This window comes from Macaca thibetana, chromosome Y (genome assembly GCF_024542745.1).
Source record: "Macaca thibetana thibetana isolate TM-01 chromosome Y, ASM2454274v1, whole genome shotgun sequence".
Taxonomy (NCBI): Eukaryota; Metazoa; Chordata; class Mammalia; order Primates; family Cercopithecidae; genus Macaca; species Macaca thibetana.
The window spans coordinates 10,765,081-10,783,567 of NC_065599.1; positions in this window are offsets into that span (position 1 = coordinate 10,765,081).

The window sequence follows — 18,487 nt, forward strand, 5'->3', positions numbered from 1 at the left end:
CTAGGCTGGTTTCAAGCTCCTGGCCTCAAGCAATCCTCTTGCATTGGCCTCCCAAAGCAGATTATAGACGTGGGGCACCATGTCCAGCCAAGTTATGACCTGTAATACTTGCAGCCAAGAGCGTTCTAATTCACAATGATGATGGCAACCTGTTTGGAGCAGCCACTGTGGCGATGCCAGCTACAGCAGGGGAGGCATGGCCAGGGCTACATGTTCCATGGAGCTGTGAAGAGCTGGGAACAGGCAGGAGCCCTGTCCCCTTCCAAGTTGGTGGGGCGGGAGTCCCGTGCTTAGCTGCAGCTGCCCAACAGCGGCTGCAGACTCAGGTATCCCTATGCTTTTGGGGGCCCAGGAACCCCCTTTGCCCCTGCAAGCTTGAAAGTGCTTGGTCCTGCTGCCTGGCCTTTCCCAACTCTTGTTTGCTCCGAGTGTGGAGCAACATTATGGCCAAGCCCAGGTGCTATCACAACCCAGCCGGGAGGGTGTCCATGCTCAGGGTGGTGTTGACACACCAGCCCCCTGCCACCACATCCCCTTCCAGACTTTGGGTGCCCATGAGCACAGGAGTGGAGCTGAGGAGGTATTGAGGGTCATTTGGCACAAGCCTGCTGGCACTCCTTGGCATGAACAGTCTGGGCACTGTGGATGGCAAGTTGACGGCAACATTAGGCAGATGGGATCCTGGGAATAAAGAGTTGGGTTGCTGGTGAGGCACTGCTTCAAGCCGTCCTGAAGGCTATCAGTTCCAGGTGAAGTCTTTGGCCCTCAGTGAAAACTTATGGTGCTTTTTCCAGGCCTGCACATGGCTGCGTATGGACTTCTTGCCTTCTGAAGTCCATAAAAACCTCAGACAGCCAGACTTACACAGACTGTGGGACTACCAGCTGTGGGAAGCACTGACCCAATTCGGGTCTCCTTGACTTGTCAGGACAACCTGCTTGCAGAAAGGAGCTACCCATTGCAGGTCTCCATTCTGCTGAGAGCTGGACACTCACTGGGACAACCAGCCTGCGGAAAGGAGCTATCCACTCTGGGTCTCCTGAAAGCTGTTCTGTTGCTCAATGAACCCCGTCTTTGCCTTGCTCATGCTCCAGTTTTCCATGTATGTCATTCTTCCTGGATGCAGAACCAGAACTCAGGACCACAGAATGGTGGACTGAAAGAGCTGTAACACAAAAAGGGCTAAAACATACCCTCTGCTTGATACCTTGTGAGTGACAAGAAGGAGAAAAGAGTTGTTGACCTTCAGGGAGCCCACACCTAGGAGCTCCCCAAGCCAAGGCTGTGACACCATCTTTGAGGCTCTATGGTTCCTAGCATCTCCAAGTTTCTGGGCACCACTGCATTACCCGGTGCCCACAGTGGAAAAAGCCACTTCCAATACGCCTGGTTCAGCTGCAGCATCACACAGAGCTAGCACCTGTGCTGGCACCTGGAGTTGCCTGCCTCACTGCAGCTGGCATGCCTGGCAGTGCACAGTGGCCAGACCTGACTCACACCCCTCTCATTACTCCATATCTGGCTTGCCCTTGGCAGGTATGGAATCCAGGCTGGTTGCTTCACCAAGTGGGCAGAACAAGCCCAGCAGGCCCAAGAAAAACCCAAGCAGAGGCATCATCAGCCACAGAGGTTTCTGGCTGGTAAAGCAACACCCTAAGAATCCTGTGGCAATAGCAATGCCAATTCTTCTGTATATTGTTATTGTGTAATATTTTGGTCCCATCATGCTTTTACTCAGTACCCCCAACCTGCTGTCATTACCCACTGTTATGGCTCTTGTTTTGAGACATATAAACAAACCAATGTACCATTAGTCAATACATTTATAGAACACTGGCAAATAATGGACCAGGTAAAGTATGCAAAGAAAATCTCAACAAACACAAAAACATTAATATCTAACAGACCATATTCATGAAAGGAAACATGAGCCGCAGTTCAAAAGAAGCAATGTACCAACCATAAAACTATTCATTGTGTTCAGTGCCTTTACTCTGTTTCTCCTCGTCAATTCTCCTCCTATCTCTACCTTGCTGTGTGCCTGAGAAACTGAACTTTGGACTGTGTAAGGTGCTCCCATTCACTTTGGTTTCCAGGTGGATTCAGCCAATGGGCAGTTTAGAAGGGTGATAAAAGGCAGGTGGTATTTATTGCCTTGGCTCCTCTCTTGTGAAGGGAGTTTAGCTCTTGTCAGTACAGTTTTCTTCCTCGGCTATGCTTATCCTGAGAAGTCAGGAACTGTGGAAGACCTGAGATTTTGCCTTCCTGACAACAGATAGGGTGATTATATTCATATCCTTACCAAAGAGACTAGAGTCCTGGTCAAAGACAATGACTGTTTACTATTCATAGAAAAAAGCAGCAGCCTGAGCAATCTCTTGAGTTCATACACAACATATCAGTTCACACAGATCATGCTGAGACCTAACTATTCACCGAGCTTGTAGTGGGTTGCTTTATAGGAGAGAAACCCTCAGCTAAACGACTGATCTTTTATCAAGACTGCTAATGATCTTCCCATTCTCCCCTCCAGAGAGATAACTCATTCAATGAAATGCTAGCAAAACTCCTTAAGTGTTGAGGGGAAAGGGTCTCCAGGTAGGTAACACTGGAAAATAGGACAAGGTTTCCTGTGACAGAAAGGGGAAGGCTTTAGGATGTTGGAATGCTTCTTAGGGGAGAATGACATTTCCTATCATTAGTCTCCAGCTGTCAAGGTGGATTTTTGGTGGACCATGTGGAAATGCTGAGAAATGAAGCAAAAAATCCTCCCAACACTTTCACCCTAGTCTGAACTGACGAGTACTCCCCAGTGTTGCTAACATTGGGTGTTGCATTATATCTCATTAGTTTCTCACAAATCTGCTCATTTTTGTAAATAGTCCATCTTTAAATTCTTAAATTACCCAGTTTCTGCATGTCTCATTGTTGCATGTAGAGACCATATCTTAGCCAAGGACATATATTAAAAACATTTCTAAATAACAAAAAACAACTCTATTTGATTTAGCAGAGGGGCTGTAACAAAATATAAGCTTTGGGAAGGATGAAGGAATGAAGATTGGAAGTGAAGCAACCAGGAACACTGTCCAGAACATGGAGAGTTAATTTAGTGGTCCCTATTCCCATTACAGACACACAATGTTACAAACACTGACACTGAGTTCTGATGCTGCTCCTAGAACTTTTGGGCACACTGTTTGTTCTAACTCTGATAGGCCTGCTGGCTGTCTGCATCCTCACCAGCACAACTTTGTCAAAATTCCAGACTCTGTATTCCTTATTTTCAATTCAGCCTCCAGTACAAGCACTGATTGGCAGAGCCTGGGTAGGTACCACCACTCTGATTGCAAGGGAAGCTAGTATGTTGAGGTTCTACAATGAAAGGTGACACACTCTGCCATATAACTTGAGGAATTCCTGAAATATAAGTAATATTAGATTCTGAGCAGCCAAACTAAGTGACCAATGGCCACTACTTGCCCACCCCAATGAGTGGCAAATTAGAGAAGAGCCATGATTCCAAGGGAAATAGGGATCAATGGGATATCTTATATCAGACCAAGTAGATGTAGAAATTCTTCAAGAAAACTTTTGTTAACTTCTAGCATATTGCAATAGATACTTGGATAAGATGGTGCAAGCTAGCTGGTAAAGCCAGCTCTTCCTGGTTTGCCTGGGATTTTTTAAGTGTTTTAACAGTTGAATACCCTAAAAATAAAGGTTTATAGTTGGATACCCTGACAATAAAGGTTCATAATGAGGACATACCTTCAGTCAACAGCATTATGTTACCTTGATTGTCAGTGTTGCAGGAATCAGGACACTGGAGAGACCAATGAGGGGAATAGGAGGATTTTACTTAGGTGGCCACCAGCTCAGCAGATTAATATCCAGAAGTTGAACAATGAGCAAAGACAGGACTTGACTTTTATTCATGCAACCAAAGCAGGTTGGCTCGCCAATGGTACAAAACTTGCCAGGAGGGGAAAGCAAACTTACAGAAGCAGAACAAACGCAGTTAATTGAACGGTTACAGATCTTGTAACTCAGGCATGTCTTGTGACCTTTGCTATGCTGCACAGGAGGGAAAAACAGGAACTTGCAAAATCCTTGCAAACTTGCAGAAAGAGTTACAAAAATAGTTATACAAGCAGAACAAAGAATGATGGCATCGGGAAAGAATTTCAGGCAGAGACTGAAAGTAACTTGTTTTTCTTGTCCCTGATCTTGTTAGTCCTATGGCCGTTCTTTCCCGTACTCAGCCATGGACCTCTTACATGGCTTTCCCTTAGGCCTGCATTTGTCTTCTTAAGGACAATTCCCTTAGCTCACAGAGATCACCCTTAATTTGACCTATGATTGCGAGGGGCTGGCCGAACAAGATCTCATAGGACAAATACCCAATTTGTTTGGTGCAGGTGCACCTGATTCAGAGGAGGACCATGGGCAGGACCTGATCCCATCAGAGATGAGCTTCTTGGCAATATTTCTTTAATAGCTGCTTGAGTGTTCAGTTCATGTGCTCCACTTTTCCTGAGTTTTGCAGCTGGTAGGCTATGTGTAACTTCCATTTCCTGAATCTTCAAGGGCCTGGTTTGCAACAAGAAGGTCCTGCACCAGTTTATATTCATTAGTCCCCAGTTTCTGCACTGGTAAAAGCGGAGTATTCTGCAGTGACCAGCATCAGGCTAAGATCCTGTGTTCTAAATGCCACTTCAAATGCCCTTGGATGCCATGTATGGCTTATCAGGGAAGTGGGTAATGACTAAACTGAACTAGTATTTCCCCTGGTTTTAGTTCTACTATCTTTGGTATCTGGCTCACAGCCAGGCTAGGGGCGTTACCTTCAGCCCACACTCTAGGAATTTTACTAGGCAACCCATACAGCTCATCTAGCCCCAGTTTTGACAACCCTTCTGCATACAGCCTCCATTCTTCTGCCTGCAGGACATCAAGATTTAACACCATTTCTTCAGGATGGTGGCAGACTTAAAGTTATGGGTCATATCATTGCCGAGTGTTCAGCCTCAGTGTCTACCATAAAGCCCCTTACTTCCACCATGACCATGGGGTCCTGGGGGCCTAAGGAGATGTAGCCTTGTTTGGCCTAGTCTTCATACCCTTCGGTCCCTGCCAGTCTGGTAAGGTCGGCATCTGGCTCCTTCTCAGTGTGATAGCCCTTTGCTGGCAGCCTTCTAGCTCCTCGACTTTCGTCCTCTCCCTCATCGCCCTCTGGACATTCATTCTTCCAGTGTCCTTTCTTCTTGCACCCTGCACACTGGTCCCTATTCAGTCCTTCCTGATTCTCAGGTCTTGGCTTGATTTAACCTTTTCCTTGTCCACACCTACATCCACATCCTCTTGTGACATTCGCCCCCTTTCCATAAGTGCTGCCACCAGCAAATTGGCCTTTTTCCTGAGTCTCTGATCAGCTGCTCTTTTTGTCTCCTCACCACAGTTAGTGTACACCTTGGTGGCCACTTCTAAAAGCTGAGTGATATTCATGCCAGTGAAACCCTCTAGCTTTTTGCAGTTTTCACCTGATGTCTCCCTGGGCTTGCCCTACAAACACCGCATTTACCATGGACTGGTTCTCAGCAGCCTCAGGATCAAACGGAGTGTAAAGCCGGAAGGCCTTACAGAGTCTCTCATAAAACTGGCTACAGCTTTCATTTGCACTCTGAAGCACCTCTGAAATCTTTCCCATATTGAATGTCTTTTTCCCTCCTTCTCTCAAATCTTGCAGGAGTGCCTCTTGGTACCTCTGCAGTTGCTGTAGTTGGGCTGCGTCATTTGGGTCCCAGTGCAGGTCTGCTTCTGGGAACTGGCCCTGTGCATATTCTAGGACATTAAGGACACCTTCAAGTGCATTGTTTTCTAGTCAGTGGAGGGCTACCTGGGTCACCCTTCAGCATTCCTTGGTGTTGAACAGCGTCAGGACAAGCTGTTTGCAATCTGGCCAAGTTGGATTGTGTGTCTGAAAAATAGACTGTATCAGATCTGTGAGGGCCTGGGGATTCTCCATGTAGGAGGGAGTATGGTGTTTCCAGTTTAGGAGATCAGTGGTTGAAAAAGGCTAGTAAATGAAAGTTGGTTGCCCCCTCTTGGACCTGGCCCTGTTCATCATAATAGATGGGTCCCCTGGTTTCTCAGAGAGGCATCTGCAAAGCTCTGTTGCAGCCAGATTGGAGGCAGCTTGCTTGATCATCCTGACTTTCCTCCTTGACCTCCTGGGTTGAGGGCTCAGATTTCTCCCTTTGGGGTTAGCCTGGGGCATGTCACCATCTAAGTCTGGCTGCTATGGGGCCAGCCTTAGTAAAGGTGGGTAGATTGGTGCATAGGGAAGAGGGGTTTCTATTTCCTCTGGTGGTTCCTGCAAAACTGGTTTTTCTTGTGTTTTTTCCTTTCTCTCTGTAGCTGACAGTGAAGCTGAATTCTCTTTCACTTTTGGCTCAGCTCGAGCTACCTGTGTAATGCAATAAGCTGCCAGGCAGGGCTGCAGCCACGCAGGTTGGGTTTGAATTATATTCAGCCATGAGTCAACATAAGGAAATTGGCCTGATTGTCCAGGCTGTCCTCTGACTTCAGTCACCACCTTAATACACAGCCAATTTTTTCCCTATCTATGGTTCCTTCAGCTGGCCATCCAACATTGAAAGAAGACCACTCTATTTCACAGACAGTTCTCAATCTCTGGGGGTCAACTTGATCCCATAATCCCCCATATAACGTTTCTTAAAGTTCTTTAACATGCATTCTAATGGGGTAGGTTTCAACAACTTCCCTCCCATTTCCTCCCAGTTATGGCACAATTCACTCACTCTTTTACTTTCACTTCAGACGGATGAGACCGTCTCCCTCACAGGAGTATTTCAGACACTGCTTAGCTTTAATGGAAGGTTTCAGTCCCAAGCCCAGACCACCACAATCACTAAACTGTGGGGCACCTCCCTAGCATACAGTCTATGATGAGAGACCTATGGCTCCATACACATCACTCCACACATTGATTCCTTTTGGAACCGTCTGTTCACATGCATTCACATACCTCCCCACTCCTGGTTTCCTTTTTTAACCAATTTAGTGAGCCACTCTTGCGTCCTGGGTCATTTGGGGTGTAGGTTTCTTCCGACTTTGTGAACCTCTCTTGTGTCCTAGGTCAGATTAATAGGTACACCCCAGGAAGTGATGAGGCTCCTCTTCTGTCCTTACGGGACAGGTCTTGCCTCGGGCCCAAACCTTATCATGGTCCTGTAGCACGTTGTCACTGGAATTGTCCTTAAATTCCGTTGTGCTGTCAGAGAGCAGCAGCAGGTTGTGGGAGAGCTGATCTCCCTTCTGGGTTGAAGTTCACCGGATAGCATGCCTGGAGTCATGGGTCTCCCCTACCCCTGTCTCCTTTGCTGGGGCCCTAGACCCACAGGCAAAGGATACAGCAAACCTGCCATCTTCAATCCTGGCTGGCTCACCAAAATGTGGCTGGAATCTGGAGACCAGAGAGACCAATGAGGGGAACAGGAGGATTTTATTTAGGTGGCCACTAGCTCAGCAGATTAATATCCAGAGGCTGAGCAGTGAACAAAGACAGGGCTTGACTTTTATTCATGCAACCAAAGGGGGTTGGCTAGCCAGTGGCGCCAAACTTGTGAGGCAGGGAAAGCAAGCTTACAGAAGCAGAACAAATGCAGTTAATCAAACTGTGACAGGTGTTGGAACTCAGGCATGTCTTGTGACCTTTAGCATCCTGCACAGATGGGAAAAACAGGACCTTACAAAATCCTTGCAAACTTGCAGAAATAGTTACAAAAATTGTTACAGGAGCAGCACAAAGAATGATGGCATGGGCACAGAATTTCAGGAGGAGACTGATAAGAACTTGTTTTTCTTGTCCCTGCTTTTGGAACCCATTTCTTCAGGGCCGCTGCCTGGCCTTGCAGGTAATGTTATCATAGCTCCAGCTGGACTTTGGAGTGAGTCAGCCCGGTCAGAGAAGGACTTGTTTTTCTCTTTACTTGTTTTTCTTACATTTCCTGGTTCATCAGCAAGAAACAACAAGCTATTTACCTTCACAATAGAGAAGTCCAGCAGAACCAAGATGGAAGCAGAGTGGGTGAATCTAAATCTATGGACACATTCATCTTGGAAACCCTAAGAGAGGCGAAAGGTGAGTATCTAGCTGATACTAGACAGTCATTATGACTAATTCTGACTGTTAGAGGGAGTGCAAAAGTCAGTCTCAAAGCTAACAGCCAGTACTAGGAAACAGAAACAAAGTAACAAGAAACTCTTACAGCAGCAGAGTTCTTCTAAATAATTCCATTGGATGGTATTTCTCGTCGTTAGTCTACTTAGAAAGAAAATTGGGCCTTTTAAAATTATTATTGTGATAAAGTGCTCATAACAAAATTTTCCACCATAATCATTTTTAAGTGTACAATTCAGTACTTAAATGCCTTCACATTGTTGATGTAACCTGTCTCTAGAACTTTATCTTGTAAAACAGAAACTCTATACCTATTAAAACAACTTCTCCCTATTCTCCCCTCCCCACAGTCCTGGCAACCATCACCTACTTACTGTCACCCTGAATTTGACTATTCCAAGGACTTCATATAGATGGAATCATACTGTATTTGTTCTTTTATGTCTGGCTTATTTTACTTAACACAGTGTTTTTCCTGTAAGTGCAGTTGTAGCATGTCAGAATTTTATTCTATTTTAAGGCTGAATAATATTCCATTTTAAGTATATTTCATATTTTGTCTATTCATCTCTTAATTGAAATGTGAATTGTTTCCACCTTTTGCAGTTGTGCATACTATTGCCATAAATATTTATGTCCAAATATCTGTGAGCCAGGCTTTCAATTATTTGGGGTATATATGTAATGTTGGAATTACAGAATCATTTTCCACATCAGTTGCACTATTTTGTATTTTCACTAGCAATTCATAATGTCCGTTTTCTCCACATTTTTCCCAACACTTACTTTCTCTTGAAAGTAAGTATTAATTTGTATGAAATGGTATCTGCTTGTAGTTTTAATTTGCATTTTCCTAATGGACAATGATGTTGAGAATCTTTTCATGTTTTTATTGATGATTTGTATATCTTCTTTGGTGAGAAATATCCACTCAAATCCTTAACCTATTTTTAACTGGTTTTTCTTGTTGAGTTGTAGGAGTTATTTATATATTCTGGATATTAGTTTATCAGACGTATGATTGACAGATATTTTCCCTATTTGTGTGTTGCCTTTTCACTCTGTTGGTAGTGTTTTTAGGTACTCAGAGGTTTCTAATTTTGTCCAGTTTACATAGTTTTTATTTTGCAGGGTGTGGTGGCTCACACCTGTAATCCCAGCACTTTGGGAGGCCGAGGCAGGCAGATTACCTGAGGTCGGGAGCTTGAGACTGGCATGACCAATATGGAGAAACTCTGTCTCTACTAAAAAAACAAAATTAGCTGGGCATGGTGGCGCAAGCCTATAATCCCAGCTACTCCCAGATTCTCCTGAGGCAGGAGAATCTCTTGAATCCAGGAGGCGGAGGTTGCAGTGAGCCAAGATTGCACCATGCACTCCAGCTTGGGCAACAAGAGCAAAACTCCGTTTAAAAAAAAAAAAAGGTATTCTGAAGTATTTTATTCTTTTGGATTCTATTTTAAATGGGATTATTTTCTCAATTTCCTTTTCATATTATTCAGTGACAATATATGAAAATATGACTTTTTTGTATGTATTGAATGTAATAGTTTGTGTATTTGTATAATCTTTGTTTTCAACATAAAGGTTCATGTCATCAGCAAATTAAGATAATTTCATTAATCTTTTACAATTTGGATGTGTGGTTTTTTTTTTCCCTTGCCTAATTGACCTGCCTTAAATTTCCAGTACACTGTTAAATAGGAGTGATTTAGATGGGCACCTCTGGCACAGTGGCACATGCTGTAATCCCAGAACTTTTGGAAGCCAAGGCAGATGGATCACTTGAGGCCAGGAGTTCAAATTCAACTTTTCCTTTTTGCAAAATTTCTGCGTACTATTTACCAATGTTCTAAAATGCAACGTATTGTATTGTAAACCTTAAAAACAAATAGAGAGACTCTTTAAAAGAAAAGGTGTTTATTTGGAAAAGGAACATTACAAAGTATGCACAAGCTGTAGTAAACTAGGTGCACGTTCAGAGCAGTAAAGGAAGACAAAGGAATTTTAAAGTACTAAATGGGGAGGATTACATAGTTGTTATGAAATAACTATCCCTGGCTACAAAGATCAATAAAACAGATGTGTGGGTAAGTCAAAAAGAAAAGTAACAAACATAATGCCAGTCTGAGGTTGAATAGGCAGTTGCTGGGCAGATGTCTTGTGGAAATATTTTTTATAAGTTTGTGGTATGGTTGCAATCTGTGTTCCTACCCAAATCTCACACTGAATTGAAATCTTCAGTATTGAAGCAGGGGCCTGGTTGGGGGTGATTGATCATGGGGGCAGTTGCTCACAATCCCCCTTGGGTGCTGTCATTGTGATAGTGAGCTCTCCTGAGATATGGTTGTTTAAAAGTGTATGCCACTTTCCCCTTTCTCTGGATCCTGCTCCAGCTATGTGAGACACTTGTATCTGCTTTGCCTCCTGCCATGAATGAAAGCTCCCTGCAGCCTCCCCAGAAGCACATACGCCCATGCTTCCTGTAGAGCCTGCAGAACTGTAAGTCAATCAAACCTCTTTTCTTTATAAATTACCCAGTTTCAGATATTTCTTTATAGCAGTGTGAGAACACACTAATAGTGATACTAACAATCACTTGGTCCAGTAACCTTTAAATCCTCATACCCAGGATTCTGCATAGTAGTTTAAACAGGCTTGAAATTAGTTTAAATAAGACCACTTAAATGGGCTAAAAGTTTGTGATGCCTCTCTGCAAGGTTGTAGAGTTTTGTAGAGTCTTCTTTGCTGTCAGGCATACCAGTATGAGAACGCTGTATTCCTGGCCTTTCCTGGCTCCATTTGTTAGGATTTTCTTTTTTAACATTAGGGACTCCTTTTTTTTTTTGAGAGGGTGTCTCGCTCGTCACCCAGGCTGGAGTGCAGTGGCCGGATCTCAGCTCACTGCAAGCTCCACCTCCTGGGTTCATGCCATTCTCCTGCCTCAGCCTCCCGAGTAGCTGGGACTACAGGCGCCCACCACCTCGCGCGGCTAGTTTTTTGTATTTTTTTTAGTAGAGACGGGATTTCACTGTGTTAGCCAGGATGGTCTGAATCTCCTGACCTCGTGATCTGCCCGTCTGGGCCTCCCAAAGTGCTGGGATTATACATTTTTAATCTGACAACTTTCACAGTGTACATGTGTAATATTGTCACACACAGTAATTTGCTTCTAAGTGTCAGATAAAAATAGGAGGTCTAAAGTTGGGGGAAATAAAGAATGTGGCTTTACCACAATATCAACCACTAACTATATGACTTTAACTGGCAGCCTCAATTTTCATATTTATAAAACAACATACTGAAAAGTATTAATGTTTATACATTTATCCCACATTATACATTTTAAAATGAATACTATCCACAAATCTAATATGCCAAAGTGATCAAAAGCCTGCTGCTAGTTAAAAAAAAAAAAGAGTAAGAAAAAATAATAAACCAAGAAAAAAAAAGCAACCGATATGGCTAGTGTGCACATGTAGGATTATTTTCTCCTATCATACTATAACTATCTGCGACCACCTTACTGTTTCATTGTACTGAACCCTGTTTAAACTACCTCGGCAGAATCCTGTGTGCCAGGATTTAAAGATTACTGGACCTAAAAGTACTTCATAGAAATACTTCCAACTTTCTAGTCCAATAGAGGAAAGTTTTCACTTACTGAATGGTTAACGAAAAATTAAATTATTTGTAGTATTTTTAATTGTGGGAAACAAAAATTTAACATTTTACTAATTTCTAAGTGTACAGTTCACTAGTGTTAACTGTATTCACACTGTTGTGCAGTAGATCTATAAAACTTTTCTTACTTGACAAGTTAAAAATAAATATACATATTAATGGAGTATAAAATGATGCTTTCATATATGTGCATGTTGTAGAAAAATTAAGCTTATTAACATATCCATCACCTCACATACTTACTCTTTTTATGAGAACATTTAAAATCTACTTTTAGCAATTTTAAAGTATACATCATTATTAACAACAGTTATCATACTATAAAATTTATTACTTACACTTATTTCTCTTATCTAAATAAATACTTTGTGCCCTTGACCAATGTCTGCCCATTGCTTATATGCTCCTACCGCAAGCCAATTATATTCTCTGCTTTGATAGGTTCAATTTTTAATATTTGCACATATAAGTGAATATATGCAGTATGTCTTTTTGTACCTAACTTATTTCTTTTAATATAATAGCTAGTAGGTTTATTTATGCTGTCACAAATGCCAGAAGTTCCTTTTGTTAAAGGCTTAATAGTATTTCCTTATGTAGATATACCACATTTTCTGTACTCCTTTATTTGTTAATGGACATTTAAGTTGATTTTATATCTTAGCTATTGTGAATAATGATTGCAGTGAACATGGAAGTGCAGATAATTCTTCTACATGCTGATTTCAATTTCCTTGGATAAATACCCAGAACTGGAATTGTTAGATCATGTGTAAGGAAGGATAACCTACATCATAAAAGAAGGAAGATCTCAAATAAGAACCTACTGTTATACCTCAATAAATTAGAAAAGTAAGAACAATATAAGCCAAAAGTTAGCAGAAAGAAGAGCAGAAAGATCAGAAGAGAAATAAAGTAGGACTACAAAAACATTTTAAAAGATTAACAAAACTGAGATTTAACTTACTGAAAAATAAGCAAAATTGATAAATCTTTACACTAAGAAAAAAATTAAAGACTCAAATCAAATCAGAAACAAGAGAGGAGATATTACAGCTGATATCACAAAGGTACAAAGATTATGAAACTATTACAAACCAACAAATTTTATACCAAACAATGAGGAAACATAGAAGAAATGAACAAATTTATAGAAATATAAAACCTATCAAAGATGATCATGAAGAAATAAAAAATGAACAAACCAAATTATGAGTAAGCAAACTGAATCAGTAATAAAACTCTCCCATTATCAAGGTTGTGGTGAGCAGTGATCTCACCACTTCACTCCAGTGTGGGTGACAGAGCAAGACCCTGTCTCAAAAAACAAAAAAGTCTTTCATCATAGCAAATCACAAGATTTGATGGCTTCTTGGTGAATTCTACCACATAATTTAAGAAAAACTAATGCCAATCCCTTGTCAACCCCTTCCAAAAAGTTAAAGAAGACGGAATACTTCCAAACTTATTTTTTAAGTCTAGAATTACCCTAATATCCAAGCCAGATAAGAATATCACAAGGAAAGAAAATACAGGCCAATACTCCTGATAAACATGGATGCAAACTGTCAACCAAATGCTAGCAGACTAAAAGACAGCACATTAAAAGAATCATTTGCCATGATCAATCGAGATTTATCCCTGGGATGCAAGAATGGTTTAATATATACACACGAATATATGTGATATATAACATTAACAGAATGAAGGACAAAACCATATGATCAGCTCAATAGATGCAGACAGGCTTCGACAATACTCCACATCTTTTTATAATAAAGATCTCCACAAATTAGGTGTGTAACTCAACACAATAAAAGCCATATATATTACCAACTTGCAGCCACATTATACTCAGAAGCTTTTCCCCTAAGATCAGGAATGAGACAAGGATGTCTACTCTCACACCTCTTATTCACTACAGTGCTGGATGTGATAGCCAGAGCAGTCAAGTAAAAAGCAAATACATCTCATCTAAACTAGAAGGAAAGAAGTGAAACTGTCTCTATTCACTGATGACATGAACTTATATATATTGAAGTGTGGCAATGTGCCATTCTTGATAGGGTTGCTGACAAGCCCCTGTGAATGTGGACTTTCTCTAGCTATCCTCTGGGTCATTTTGCTGTTCATGATATGAGACAGACAGTTGCTATGTGTATCATCAAAGCAGTGGACAAGAGGGCTGCTGGAGCTAGCAAGGTCACCAATTCTTCCCCAAAATCTCAGAAGGCTAAATGAATGTTATCCTTAATATTTGCTACCCCAGTTTTAATCAGTGGTGGAAGAATAGTCTCAGAACTGTTTGTTTCAATTGGCCATTTAAGTTTAATAATAAAAGAATCATTAATGAAAATAATGCATCATAAAACTTTAGAAGGAAAGTAGAGTGTCTTATGGGCCACTGGTAGGGGGAGTGTTGTTTGTTGTTGATTTTTTTTTTCTTTTTTGCATATGGCAGTTTTCAGTTACTGGGTTTAAAAACCAATACTATTTAATTAAAACAACTTGAATAAAAATCTGTCACAGCATTTTAAGAACCATTAAAACAAAGTTTAATGAGAAACCAAGAAAAGAACCCAAAATATGTTACAACGCTCTATTAATCAAAGCAGCATGACACAGCATATAAACAGATACACTGACCAAGGGAACAGAATAGAAACCTATGTATTTACCACACCATAAGCTGACTTTCAGTTGACAGGGAAAAATAAACACAAACAAGGAAAAACACATTTCATGGTGGCTCACGTCTGTAATCCCAGCACTTTGAAAGGCCAAGTTATGAGGATCACTTGAGATCAGCCTGAGAAACATAGTGAGACCCCCATTTCTACAAAAAAAACTTCTTAAAAATAATAATAAATTAGCCAACATAACCAGCTACTCAGAATGCTGAGGTGAGAGGATCTCTCAAGCCTGGGAGGTCAAAGCTGCAGTGAGCCGTGATCACTCCACTGCACTCCAGCCTCCATAACAGACCAAGGTCCTATCTCAAAACAAAACAAAACTAAAGAGTTGTTATTGATGTGACCTAAAACTTCAATAATTTACAAAGTATTTTAACCTCATAAGATGCAAAAATGGTTTTAAAATCTGAATAAGTATAGATGTCATACCTCCAGGCAACATAGATAATACTTCATTGGTAGCAGAAATGCCAACCTGCTCAAAGAGCTGCAACACTTCCAGCTGGTAGTATGTTGGGATTTAGTTTAAGCAGCTTTGTCTGTATGTATTTCTTGTGTATATCCATGCATGAATACCTGAATCCCCAAACATATATATGGACACATACATACACAGAAACATATATACATGTCATGTCATCTATCATTTACCAATATTCAAACACATATGTTAAAATAGGGTAGAAATTTATTTAGAAATAAGAGCAGATATCAAAACATAACAGGAATACTATATTAAACAAAATTTTATGAGCAAAACCATATATGTGTAATAAAACAAAATCCATGAGACCAACTTAAGTTTGACTATCTAGTAGCTACTAAGTGTGGAAAAATTGTATTTCTAACATGACTTACAACAACTACCCCTGGGGCAGTTAATTCTAAAAAACAAAATACTCATTCAGTTACTCACACCACACCTTTGCCAGCCTTTCAAGTTTTACTTGTTGACTCTGCTTCTGAATTTTATTTACCTTTGAAGAATTTAACTCATGGGAGACCACACAAGATTTATGAAATGCACATTATTTACAGGTGCATTAAAAAGTATACTTATTGAATGAACACCTGCCCTGTAAAAAGCTTACATAAAAGTATGAATGTGAACTATTTAGGCCCTGCTTTACTTGCACTGCTTTTTTTTTTTTTTTTTTTTTTTTTTTTTTTTTTTGAGATACAGTCTCACTTTGTGTCCCAGGCTGGAGTACAGTGGCTCAATCTCTGCTCACTGCAACCTCCACCTCCTGGGTTCAAGAGACTCTCCTGTCTCAGCCTCCGGAGTAGCTGGGACTACAGGCGCACATCACCATACCTGGCTACTTTTTTTGTATTTTTGGTAGAGACAGGGTTTCATTATGTTGGCCAGGCTGGTCTGAAACTCCTGACCTCAGGTAATCCGCCCTCCTTGGCCTCCCAAAGTGCTGGGATTATCAGTATGAGCCACTGCATCCAACCTGTGAGTTTCTGGTTTGGTTTAGTTCTATGATTTTTCACATAAAACACAATATGTTGCATAATTATTTTGTAACTTCCTTAAAGTGCTCTTTTTAGTAAAGATTCACAAACTTGAGAGTGCATAAGAATAACGTCCTTAACAAAGGACTTGTTAAATCAGATCGCTGGGCTTATTGGTAGGAAAAATGTTGGCAAATGAATTATGCCTGCCTAACAGCAAAGAATGACGTCCATAAGATGGTATACTAGAACTTTCCAGGCCCTCATTCCACCAGAGACACCAAGTTAAGAAGAAACTGCAGACTACAATACCTTTGTAAGAGCTCTCAAGACCAGCTGAGAAACTGTAGCAAGCCATGCCAAGTAAAATCAAGAAGGGACAGGAAGAGTTACTGGACTATGAGTAATTTCTCAACAGAAACATTGCAGGCCAGAAGGGAGTGGGATGACACATTTAAAGTGCTGAAATTTTAAAACTGCCAACCAAATTAACTGTATCTCGCAAACTATTCTTCAAAAATGAGTAAAAAATAAAAGTTTCCCATATAAAAGCTGCAAGAGTTAATTACTGTAAGAACTGCTCTTCAATAATTGCTAAAGAAAGTCCAAATTTGAAAAAAAAAGGATGCTAAAGAGCAATATGAAAATATAAGGATTCTAGTAAAGGTAAATATGTAGAAAAATACAGTCATCTGGTTTGTTATAATTTTAGTGCATTGATTCACTTTTAATTCTTGTATGGAAGTTAAATTAAAAAAAGAAAAAGTAACTATAAATTTATGTTAATGAATAAACATAACCAAGTAGGGAGGTTACAGCTAAAGAGGCACATATATGTGACTGAAGTTAAGTTATATCAATTTAAAATAGAATGTTATAAACTTTAAGATATTTAATTGCAATGATAATATTGCAAACATAATATATCCACAATATGCACAAAAGAAATGAGCAGGGAATCCCTACCAAAAAAAAAAACTAAACACAAAGGAAGGCACTAAGACTTAAGCAGGAACAAAAAAGCTAAACAGAAAATAATTAACAAAATGGCAATAGTAAATCCTTCCCCTATTATAATCTAATTTAAATGTAAATAGATTGAAATCTAAAAATAACATTGGAGTGTCTGGGTGCAGGTGCCCAGGCCTGTAATCCTAGCACCTGAAGAGGTCAAGGCAGATGGATCATTTGAGGCCAGGAGACTAGCCTGGCCATTGTAGCAAAACCCAATCTCTACTAAAAATGTAAAAATTAGCTGCGTGTGGTGGCACACAACTGTAATCCCAGCCCCTCAGGAGGCTGAGGCACAAGAATCACTTGAACCCAGGAGTAGGAGATTGCAGTGAGCCAAGATCACGCCACTGCACTCTAGCTTGGGTGATAGAACAAGACTCCATCTCACCAAAAAAAAAAAAAAAAAAGAGAGAGAGAGAGATTGAGAGACTCTGTCTCAAAATAATTTCTCAGAAGAAATAAAATAACATCGTAACATTGGAGACTATAAATTGGCTATAAAAGAACAAAACAAAACAGAATCTAACTATATGTCGTCTATCTTAGATCTAATGACATACGTAGGCTGAAGGTGAAATGATGAAAAAAGATAATCAGGCAATAGTAACCAAAAAGAGCAGGAATGACTACAATAACAGATAAAATAGACTTCATGCAAAAAAACCATTCAAAGAGGCAAAAAATGTTATATAATAATAAAAGGGTCAATTCAACAAGAAGATATTTAAAATGTTTAAAATTGAATCAGTAATAAATAGCCCACCAACCAAAAAGAGCCCAGGACAAGATGGATTCACAGCTGAATTCTAGTGGATGTAAGAAAGAAGAGCTGGTACCATTCCTGCTGAAACTATTCCAAAAAAATTGAGGAAGAGGGAATCCTCCCTAGCTCATTCTATGAGACCATCATCATCCTGATACCAAAACCTGGCAGAGACACAACTAACAAAAAAAATTTCAGGCTGATATCATTCTTGATGAATGTCAATGCAAAAATCCGTAGCAAAATACTGGCAAACTGAATCCAGCAGTAGATAAAAAAGCTAATTAGTCAACTATAATCAAGTAGGGTTTATCCTCTGGGAAGCAACGTTGGTTGAACAGATACAAATTTAAAAAATGTGGATTATCCTATAAACAGAAATAGAGACAAAAACTACAAGATCATCTCAATAGATGCAGAAAAGGCTTCTATAAAATTCAATACCACTTCATGTTAAAAGCTCCTAATGAACTAGGTATTAAAGAAACACAACCCAAAATAACAAGAGCCATCTATGACCAGCCCACAGCCAACATCATACTGAATGGACAAAAGTTAAAAGAATTTCCCTTGAAAACTGGCACAAGACAAGGAGGCCCTCTCTCATCACTCTTATTCAACATAGTATTGGAAGTTCTGGCCAGGGCAGTCGGCCAAGAGAAAGAAATA